This window comes from Pseudopipra pipra, chromosome 2, assembly GCF_036250125.1.
Source record: "Pseudopipra pipra isolate bDixPip1 chromosome 2, bDixPip1.hap1, whole genome shotgun sequence".
Taxonomy (NCBI): domain Eukaryota; kingdom Metazoa; phylum Chordata; class Aves; order Passeriformes; family Pipridae; genus Pseudopipra; species Pseudopipra pipra.
In genome coordinates, this window is record NC_087550.1 from 4005416 (window position 1) to 4016120 (window position 10705).

The following is a 10705-nucleotide window of genomic DNA, read 5'->3' on the forward strand; positions in this document are numbered from 1 at the left end:
TGATATGGGGGTTTTAACACTTTTTTTTTTTTCCAGAGCAAATTCCATACTTCTATCCAGGGTGCCTCTGCCTACGTGCAGAGGTCCAGTTGGTGGCCAGCCCTGCATGGCCCTAAATGGTCAACACTATGTGAAAACAAGAGGCAGAAAAGCGCAAAGAAACACACACGGGCCAGAAATAATCAAACTCTCATTCTCCCAGAGCACTAGCCATGGGAAAACATGCAGGGTCCCAGCAGCAAGATGGCAGGAGTGTGGGGATGTTGGCCCTGTCCCCTCACATCCTGAATATCTGGACTGGTACCAGCTCTATTTCCAAAAGGACAGCAAAGGGGCTGCTGCTTATTGCAGGCAGCTGCCAGGTTTGTATCCTCAAGCCTCCCAAGAGCCCTGGCTCAGGCTCTTGTTGCATAAGGCAGGGACACATCCCCAAGTCTGAGGTTTAGAAACAAGATGTATGTATTTGTTATTATTTTCAGTTATCTGAGTGCGGTAAAGGTCAGAACACTTATCTTCTGGGGTTGGTTCCTGCTCCCACTCATGTGGTTCAAAACCAATTGAATGATTTTCTGCATACTTCCCAGACAGAAAAAAATCCAGGGGGAATGAAACCTGATACAGGGCATTTTCTAAAGAGGATCTGTGGGAAAAAAAGGATCCACCGCAGTGGGAGGAAGGGCTTGTGGGCATTCCTGGGTACCTCCTCCCCAGTCCCTGTTACACACAATGAAACATGAATAAAGATGACTGGGGAGGCCACAGCTTTTTACCTAAGTTTTAGCCTAAGCTGATCTCAAGGACTGGAGTGGACAGTATCACCTACGTGATAATCCCAGAGCTGCATTTTGGTGACAAGATTCAAGGACACAGCTGCACGTCCTGTGCCCTCTGCACGGGCTGCTCCATAATCTCCAAGATTAATTTATGCAAAATATGGGAAGATGTGCTTTTTCCTTTTGCAGTGAATGACTTCATTAACCTTTCAGGAGCTTGCCAATAGTGAAGTAGAAGCAATGGGAAAATCACACTTCTGGGAAAAGGGGACTTCTGCCACTGTAGCTAACAGCACACAGCTGGGAGAGGCCAAAGGCACCAGCAAAGGATGGACCCTGATTTAGGAATCTGCCTTCCCCTCTGCTCTCCTTGATACCCTCCAGTCTCTGCCCTGTTCTTGAAATGGTCCTTCTCCCCTGGCTGCTGACAACTCACACATGACCAGAGAGACAAGGAAGCCAGATGGGAAGGCAAACGAAGCAGAGGGTTTTAGACAGTCTGGAGAGAGACCTAGCCCAGAGGCAGAGCAGGAGGCAAAAAGCAGGTAAAACAGGTGAAGCAGGTATGGAGAGGGAGAGAAACGGCTGTGGGAAAAATGGGAAAAGGTGTACGGCACCTTGCATGGAGCACAAGGGATACCATCTCAGCACGCCAAGGAAGGGTCAGTCTGTTGCAGAGAGAGAAGGGAGAAATCAGGAACTGTCTGGTCAGGAGAGCTGAGGCTCATGACTTTAATGAGCCTGGGATTGAGTGATGCCTGGTAGGGGCAAACGTGGAAGGAACAGAGCTAAACTCCACTGGAGGTCAGAGAGTCACTATGCCCTGTCCTGTGGGACACTGGATGAACTTCAGCATGTGGCCATCTGCGTGACCTCTTTGTTGCCTTGCTGTCAGGAACACCTGAGGAGCCTTGATTGGGCTGTCTCTCCAATCAGCCTAGATGCAGCCACCTCTCCCTGCCCTGAGGAATGATCTTCTCCATGCCACATGTCCCCATTGTGGGAAGGGAACAAGACTCCGTGAAGGGACACAAAAAACCCCCACCTTTCAGTTGTCACTGTTGGCCACGATCCTTGCAGCCAAAATCCTGTCCCTGAAGAGAGGTGGTTAAATACACTCCATCCACTCTGGTTGATTTGGATGAAACTCTATCCCACATCAGACAGTGGGATAGCCTCTTCATGGGATCAGGTGGCTCTCTAGGCAGATGAGAGAGGGGTTCTCCCTAACACAGTGACCCTGCAACAGCAACTCTCTTCCCCTGCTAAGCACAGGTCTCCCAGGAACACAGCACAGCTGTCCTGACCTGCTGGGCACTGGCTTGCGGGCTCAGTGCAACCCTCCAACAAGATGCAAAGGCCTCCCCAAACCTTTGGTGCTAGTCTTCTCCTTCCTCCACCACGGCTTTCCCTGAACTCAGCTGGAAGTGACACAGTGGGACGTCACCCTCCTCTCAACAACCACAGATATCACCACGCAGGCAGGCACAACACAATCCATGTTTTCAGGACAGAGTGTATAAAGCCACGGGGAAGTTGGGAGAATGGGACTAGGACAATGGGCCAGGACCAGAACAAGTCGCAAGGTCATGTCCACGGAGGTGAGGTGACGTCAGGAGACAAAATCTGAGACTACAGACTTCATCAAGCTTCCAGGCAGAAATGAAGTACTCAGACATTGAAGTGACAACCGTGCTGTAGCTCCCAACGAGGCTCGAGGCGGCTCCATCCGAAGCCGGCGGCACACAGGCGGGGGGAGTCTCACCTTGCTGCTCGGAGGGCAGGCTCCACCCCGCCTGGCAGCGGGGGGCTGTCCGGCTGATCCCACGCCCTGTCCTTCTCCCTCCGGCCACGGCCAGCCAGCCCGGCCGCAGGGACACGCAGCCGGGGACAATAAAAAGGGGAGAGACCCGCTAAGGGAGGAATTTGGAGGATAAACCAGAGAGAGAGTGTGCGGCGCATGAATAGTGGGGGAGGGTAGGAGATACAGGGTGAGAGAAGAAAATGACATGAACAGAAGGAAGAGAGCTGCAAATAGAAGGGGATATGGAAACAGCAGAGAGAGACAGATTGCAAGAGCGGTGGAAGTGGAGGAGACCTAGAGGGACAGAATATAATAATAACTCTTAAAATGAGAGGAAAAGGGGAAAGAGGAGAGTGAAGAAAGGGGAAAAGGGAGAAGGGAGAGGGAAGAGAGGAGAGGAGGGATTTATGGTTTCCTGGAGAAGGAAGACAAATGCCTTGCATGTTTTTCTCCTTAGTTTTCAAAGGTTTTGTGGAAGCAGTGTGAAGGTTGTCATCCTCATTTTAAGAAGGAAGAAACTAAGGCACAGAGACTGAGAGAGGCAGTGAATGAGTGAGTGAGGTGGTATAAAGAAGCTTAGCTCCCTGATTTAAGTCTTCCATCAAAGATACAGGTGAAGAACAGTCTAGACTTTCTTCTCCTGAGCACACCAGAGAGAATCCACTACCCAAACATGGTAGAAAGACAGCCTGCTAGAAGAACAAGAGATAACCCAAAGCAACACGAGAAAAAGAGGGGTACCTGCTCTTTTTTGACATCATCACCAGTGTCTCTGAAGATCTGGGTTTAGAGGTGTTCAAAGTAAATTAACCTAGAACACACCAAAACAAGCACTGTCTGAGTGCTTATGTGGAGAACTGCCCGCAGGGAGAAGATGTTGCAGTGTGGGTTCAGGTACTTGCCACCCCTACCAGCTCAGATCCAGCTGTAAAGAAAATGGAAGGGGGGTGTGTGGGAGGCTGCACAACGGGGGCTCCGCTCCTGCAATGCTCACTAACGCCTTTCACTTGCAGCTTTTTTTTTTTTTTAGGTGTCTAATATTTATCTAGTTCAATTTGTACCACCCTTATGTTTCAAATGCCACTACGAAAAACAAGCTTTTTGTGCATACAAACAAACACCAAGACCCCAACAGCACGTACACCCAAGCCAAACATAGTTTGTAAGAGCCCTGAATAAACCAAATAGCTGGTGCCTGCTTGAACTCACACATACACCTGGGCAAACAAGAGCTTCCCAGTTACTCACTGCACACAGGAACCCAAAGGATCCAGTATTTTCCTAATCTCAGACAACACCACTTTATGGCTTGCTAGCACAGGAATTGTCTAGGATTCCCTCATCAATGAGTGACGAAGGTCTCTCTGCTATAAACTGAAGTTAATGGCAGGTTGTGTACCTTGTTTGTTTATTGCCAAGGAGGAATGTTTGTCATGGCTGTCAAGTTTATAAAAATATTTCCATGATTTCAGACAGCTTGGCATTTTTACATGCAGCTGAGAGAGTGGATGAATGTACAGATGAAAAATTGAAGAAACATTACCGAGAGAGGAAAAAGAATATTTCCTAGCACCACCAGGGCTGCTTAGAAAGGCCAGGAAGGTCAGAGACATCTCTGAATAAAATGCATTTTTTCCCCGCCGGGAGGTTTCTGAAGAGCTGGCAATAATTAAGCATTACAACACCTTTCTGTAGCAGATAACTCAGCCGAGGCCATCTGAGGTTAAAGGACTCGCCCGTGATCACACAACGCGAATCAGCGGCAGAGAGGAGAATTAAACCCAACAGGCTTAGCTTCCATGACCCAAGTCCTACACACCTGGCTGACGTCCAGACCGCAGGACGGGAGCTGCACCAGCTGCGGGCCTGACTGTCAGGCACAGGTCTTCCAAGACAGTCTAGCAATTGGGCACGGAGCTGAGCGACAGGCACCCACCCCAACTTCAGACGGCAATTGTGAAAACAAGCGACAGAAGGCTGGGAAGCAGTGCCTGGTTACCAGCCATGGTGCCAAGTGGATTAAATATACATCGGTAGATTCGATTACAAAGAGCAGCATGCAAGATGGGAGTGACTGCAGTCAAGGACCCGGGACGGCGAGAAACAACCCCAAAATAAAAAAAAATCAAATCACGGTCTTCAGTAAGAAGAAATCCACGCTTCCGGAGCTTGCGGAGAAGGTTCAGCCTTCAGTCTCCAGGGCGACTGTCCCAGGCCACCCTGGAGGCTGCAAGTGTGCAGTGACACCCAAGCCCCAAGGGCTAGTGAGAAGCCTGCAGGACTCAGGTTTAGTGGGCTGAGAGAGATCCATATCACCTAATGCTGAGCAGCCCTTTGTTATCACTGTCACCAGAGAAGCTGGAGAGTGAAGTGGCAGAGAAAGTGAGCTATTCTCCCGTGTCCCCCCCAGCTGCCCCTGCCTTGCCAGGGCAGGGCTGAGACATATCCACTGAGTGAGGAAGAGGAGGAAACCTGTTGCACACTTCAGGGGTTTGCGCAGCTCTGGGCTGGAATATCCAAAGACACCCTTCCCAGTGTTGATATTTAGCCCTGCATCCACCTGTGCCCAAATGCATGGTCTGTTTTGGGGGGCTCTGAAAGTACTGGAGGTAAGGTAAGGCTATGTCCTGACACCATTGACCAACTACATGGTTCAATACTCATCTGTAGGGGGAACAGAAGGTCACCTCTTTGCTCTCCTTCTTTGCCCATGCGTTTCCCCAGGATTTCAAAGAGTTATGGAATTTTCATTGCAACCCCCTGACCAACTCCACCCTGTGCTTATCACGACACACGCACTACCACGATAACTAGTAATGATTTAATTTCCCCCTTCTTGGAACAAAAATAGAAAGGATAATCATTCAGCACTCCAGACACACAGCTGCCACCTGAAAAACGCAGGTGAACACAGCTAAATGGAAAGGCAAGTACAACATCAGGCTGTTTTTTGTACCTGGAGAACCAGACCAGCAGTATTTTGCATGCAAGATTACAGGTCCGTGTGTAGTTGCATTTTCACATTCCATTACTGCAATTGCACACAGCCAGTTACGTGCCTTAGCAGCAGCTTACAAAAGCAATTGCTGCTAAACATACAAAATCCAGCCCCCAGATGCACACGCGCAAGACTGGAAAACTGGTCCTTATTTTCTGCCACAGAAAAGACGTGTGTATTTGCTGGCTGCGCCTGCTCCTTGTGCAAACACCACACCAGCATTATTCCCTCGGACTCACAATTATATGTTGATCCGCACACTCACTCGGGCTTTGCAATAACCTAAAATGTATGCAGCATTTTGCAATTAGAAGCATCCCAAAAATGCAAAAAAGGCCCCAGTTTTTTTTGCATAAAAAAATTCTTCTCCCAGCAAGCAACTGTAACCACCTCTCCAGCCAGAATGTGCTGCCTGTTTAAAGCTCCCAGAGAAACACAGCACTTACCCTTTAAGACAGTAAGAGATGAATACTTTTTTTCATTTAAACTATAGGGAGTTTTACCTAGATAGACTGCAATTTCCTGAGCTCAAATCTGGCAAAGTGCCCAGGGCTAAGACCACTCCCCCTTCTTCTTTTGGCAAAAATTTACCATGGCGTCTTTAGTAGTCAGAAGTAGTTTTTAGGCTCTTGTTTTCACAAAAGATGCTGAGGAAAAATCCAGTTGTAAGCAAGACCTGATACTGCAGAACTTCTTCTAAGAACTAGACTAATGGGCGACATCTGAAGCTTTCTATCCCCAAATACCCTACCAAGGGATGGTTCAGTTCTGAGTCACAGGGAAGTGGACTGAATCACAAACAGCCATTCCTGCAAACTGGTCTCACACTCCCCCTCCTCCCCCCTCCCAAGTTTACAATCCAAGAAGTGACCAGGTTGAGGTTAGCTTGGGAAAGCTGATGAGATCAGAGTCTGGGGAGACACAGCCCCAGACAGCCTCAAGTTTTTGTTCACCGGCTCCTTGTTTTGCGTGGAGACACGGACGGCAGTTGTTACACCAGGTTTACCATATGTTTATAATATTGTTGTTATGGGAATACATGTACAGCCCATGTCACTGGCAAGTTCCACTGTTTTCTGCTGGAAGGACAAAACACAATCCACTGTCCAACAGAGCACCGAGTGTGCGCATACTTCCAGCAAAATTTATCGTGGCATGAGTCACGCTCAGTGCAAAACCACACGCTTTGTTCGTGGGATGGTGTGCGAGCCCGCCGGACTGTCTGCACAGGAGCACAGACGTACCCAACCCATCCCGTGTGCTGCTCCTTTCCAGGGAGCTGGGCAGGCGTAACCCCCACCAAAGATTTCAGCAGGAAGATCGAGCTGAGCCTTAAAGCAATTTGCCTCGGGCCGTCAAATCAGCGTCAGGATCTCAGGTTCTGTGAGACCTCCATGTCCGAGATGGCCATTTCTCAAACGGGACCAGCGAAGGATAAAAGCACATTAACTCAGTTAGGTGCATAACTCTGTATCACACGCAAAAATATTTGCTTCCCCATGTGTCCCAAAATGGTGTTTAGGGCAGTGAGTTTGCTTGTAGGAGACAGGAATAACGTGTTTGTGTGTGTGAGACTGTTGTCAGAACTACGGTGCCCAAGCTGCCTGCACCCTCAGGTGCAGGGCAGGGAGCACTGGTGGTGCTCACACCTCCAGAGGGTAGGAGCAATGCCAGTGGCTCGAGTGGCTCTGCCACGCAGAAGCATTATTCAGTACGGAGGAAAAATCCTCTTTCCTGACAACCCCCTAGGATATTCAGGCTGAAGGAGTGAAATACGTTTTGTTTACTGCCGGCCCCACCAACTCCTGTGCTGCCACTGAAGACCTCAGAGGCGAGAGCAGCTGACTGGAGCAACGCACCACCAGCTCAAAGGAAAACCGATTTACCCACTTAGCCTCCTTCTAGACATCAGCAAACAGCGCAAGAAATGGCCAACTCCCCTCCCCTCCTCCGCCCCCCCCCCCGGCCCTGACACGTTGCCATTTTCTGTCCCCGTCTCCATGCAGCCAGTCACATCCCATGCCGTAGTTGAGAAGTGGCACGCAGGGTTTAATTGTGCGCACGTTCTCCGGGGAAGGGCGGCATGGGACGGCCACAAAGGAGCGGAGGCAGGAGGCCAAGGCTGGTTATTGGCCTCGAGTCATACTTGCTGAGCGGTGCGTTGAAGGATTTTAAAGTGTGTAGCTGATCAGATCAGCAGCTTGTCCTAGAAGGAGGAAAGTGACATAAAATATGCACAAGCCTTCCTTCTGTCCTGACAGCAGGTTGAGTTTTCAGATGATGTGGAAACAGCAGCCTGCTCTCCTCCCCCCAACATGGTCTCCTCTCACGCCTTTGCTGCAGCACTGCCGTCTTGTTCCCGACTCCAAAGACTCTGCTCCCTCCCCAGCCTTCATGCTGAGGCTCAGGCTCTGGCCAAGGGGCTCCACGCCACTGTTTTTATGCCCACTCAGCCCTTGGGCTTTCTTCTCAGCATGCCAAGCAGGGGCTCATTAGTGTTCCCTGTTGTTAAGCTTTTGTGGCTCAAGCCCATCCAGCGCCAAGCTGGAACAGAAAGGCCATCGAATCCCCAACCACAGGAGTGCAAAACTTCCCCGTGCTGCCAGCCCAGCTGGAATTCAAACAGGTGATCCCGGAGAGGAAAGGTGGAGCATGCACGTGTGTGATCTGCGTGTGTGGGAGCAGCGTGTGAGCTCTGTCTGCAACGAGCTGGTGCTGCTTCAGCTCCTTCTCAAAGAGAGCAACTGGGAGCACGTCTGACCCGAGATCCATCCTCTGCACATGTGTAACATTTTTGTGGTGTCACTTGTGCACGCGACACCTGTGGTATGTGCCTGCTCCATCATGGGAACGCTGCCGTGGACAGGAAAACTAAAACATGGCGCGCACACACACTGGTTTCCAGTTGTAGCCACCTCACGTTGCAACTCGCGCCATCGCAAAGTTGGCTGTCAAACACCACCGCCACCGGGCTGATGGAATAAGCTCTTCTGTAAACTGAGGAAAACACTAGGATTGGGTCGTGTCTGTGCAGGAACCACGTTTACAGCATGTGCACGTTCCCCCTCGGGAGGAAGGATGTGCTACACAGGCAGGTGTGTTTGCTCAAACTTGCTGTTTCCACACGTGGGGAGGTGCTGGGCACGTGGAAGTATCCATGATGAAGCGTTTTTTCATCCCCACACTTATGTTCACAATTTCACATATTTTCTCCTTGCTATTACCAGATTCCAGCAAAATTAACAGAAACTTACAAAGACAATTTAACAGAAGGCCCCTTTACCAGAGAAACCACCTATGGAAAAGTCAAACCACATGCTCTCTCCCCATCCCTCAGCTGCAAACCTTGCCCGAGTCGCGTACACCCTTGGAGCTGGCTACAAAAATCTCCTCCCCCTACCAAATGCCCCAAACCCTGCCAGGTCAGAAAACTCAACCTCTGCCTTCTTCCATGCAGAAAAGTCCTGCTACATCACACTCAGCTGAGCTACCACACTCAGCCTTGCTCGTGTCCTGATTCAGTTCAAAATTCCCCCTCTTTTTAAAGCCCTCCAAGGAGACAGTCCAAGGTCTTCCTTGGACATCCTTCCTCCCCACTCCCTCATCTGTCTACATCCCCTTTCTGCAGGTTTTCCACCCAGCATCAGAACCTTAGGTACTGGAGCCGCCTCCTTCTCCTCCTCAGGTCCAGCTGCCTGGAACAGGCATTTTTCGTCCCTACCTCACTGCCTGACAAGTCTCCTTTCAAACATGATCTGATACTTCTCCCCCTCCTGTGACTATAAACCTCAGAGTCTCTCTCCCTGCTTCTCGCATACCTCCATCACTGGACTCTCTGACTGTAAAGCATGCAGGATAAAGGTATCATGGAAAATGTTACAGCAAATCATAGGGTTTTGCTTTGATTCTTTTTCTGCTTATTTATTTATTTTTTGAAGGGAGGTAACAAGTCGGAGAGAAGCTGGCTGAGATTTCTGCTGTACATTTTTTTGCAGCAGCAAGATCCTCCATCTTCCTTGCTGGATTGAATAGGGTCTCAGGACAATTTAGACTCCCTCCCCCATCTCCCATTCCTGCTCATATTCTTCAACACATGATGCTCTCCTCCCAGCCTTGACTGGGAAAGCACATATCCTCACTCTCTCCCCCTCTTTCGGCTCTTGCCTGGCATAGGTTGTGTCAGGACATTAGGATGACGAACATTTGTGCAGCTCAGATTCTTGTAGGTTATTTTTTTGTAAAAAAACAACCAGAATCAATGAAACCTGAATGATGGCACACGACAAACTTAAAAGACCTCGTGAGGATACACCTAGCGTTTCAGGAGGCTTTCTGTGCCTCACGCCTAAAGGAAAAAAATATCCCCCCAAATTTTAACCAAACCCAATGCCGATGCTGTGACGAGCCCGGGAGTGAGGATCAGCGCTTCTCTCCCCTCTGCCTTTTATTTTTATTTATTTTTTTGCTCTTGCACGTTATCACCTCACCAACAGTAGGTTAACAGCTACAAAACCTCCGGCAAGCGAGCGAGCAAGCAGCCTTCACACTGCTGCTCTCACGCCGAGCTCGGTATTTACTTGCTGATAAACGGCAACTGTAAATACATCTCATCTAATCTCCCGACATCCAGGAGGGGGAAAAAAAAAAACCCATCTCCCATCCCCGCGGCGCTCCGGAGGGAGCGGGATGGAGGGATCACAAAAGACCTCGGCTTCCCACCCTCCCCGCGGGGCTTCACCCCGGCGCGGGGCAGCGACTCCCCCCCCCGCCAAAAACCCGCCACCCCGCAAAACCCGCCGGGACAGAAGCCAACAGGTGGAAGAAAGCGCTTTTTTTTTGTCCCTTCCGCGCTCGGTCCCGGGATCCCACCGCGGTTACTCCCGGGGGGAAACTGAGGCGAGGGAGAAGGGGGGTGGGTGGGAGAGAGAAACTGAGGCACGGCCGCCGCGAAACTTTGCGCGCCCCCGCTCCGGGGGGATGCCCGCGGCACCCACCGCCCGCCCCCGCCCCGCACACGCCGAGAGCCCCGCCGGGGGGAGCGGCCCCGTCCTCCCGTCCCCTCGCCCTGCCGTCCCCCCCGCCCCGCGGGCCGGCGCTTTACCTGCCTCAGGCGGCGAGGGCGCGGGGCGG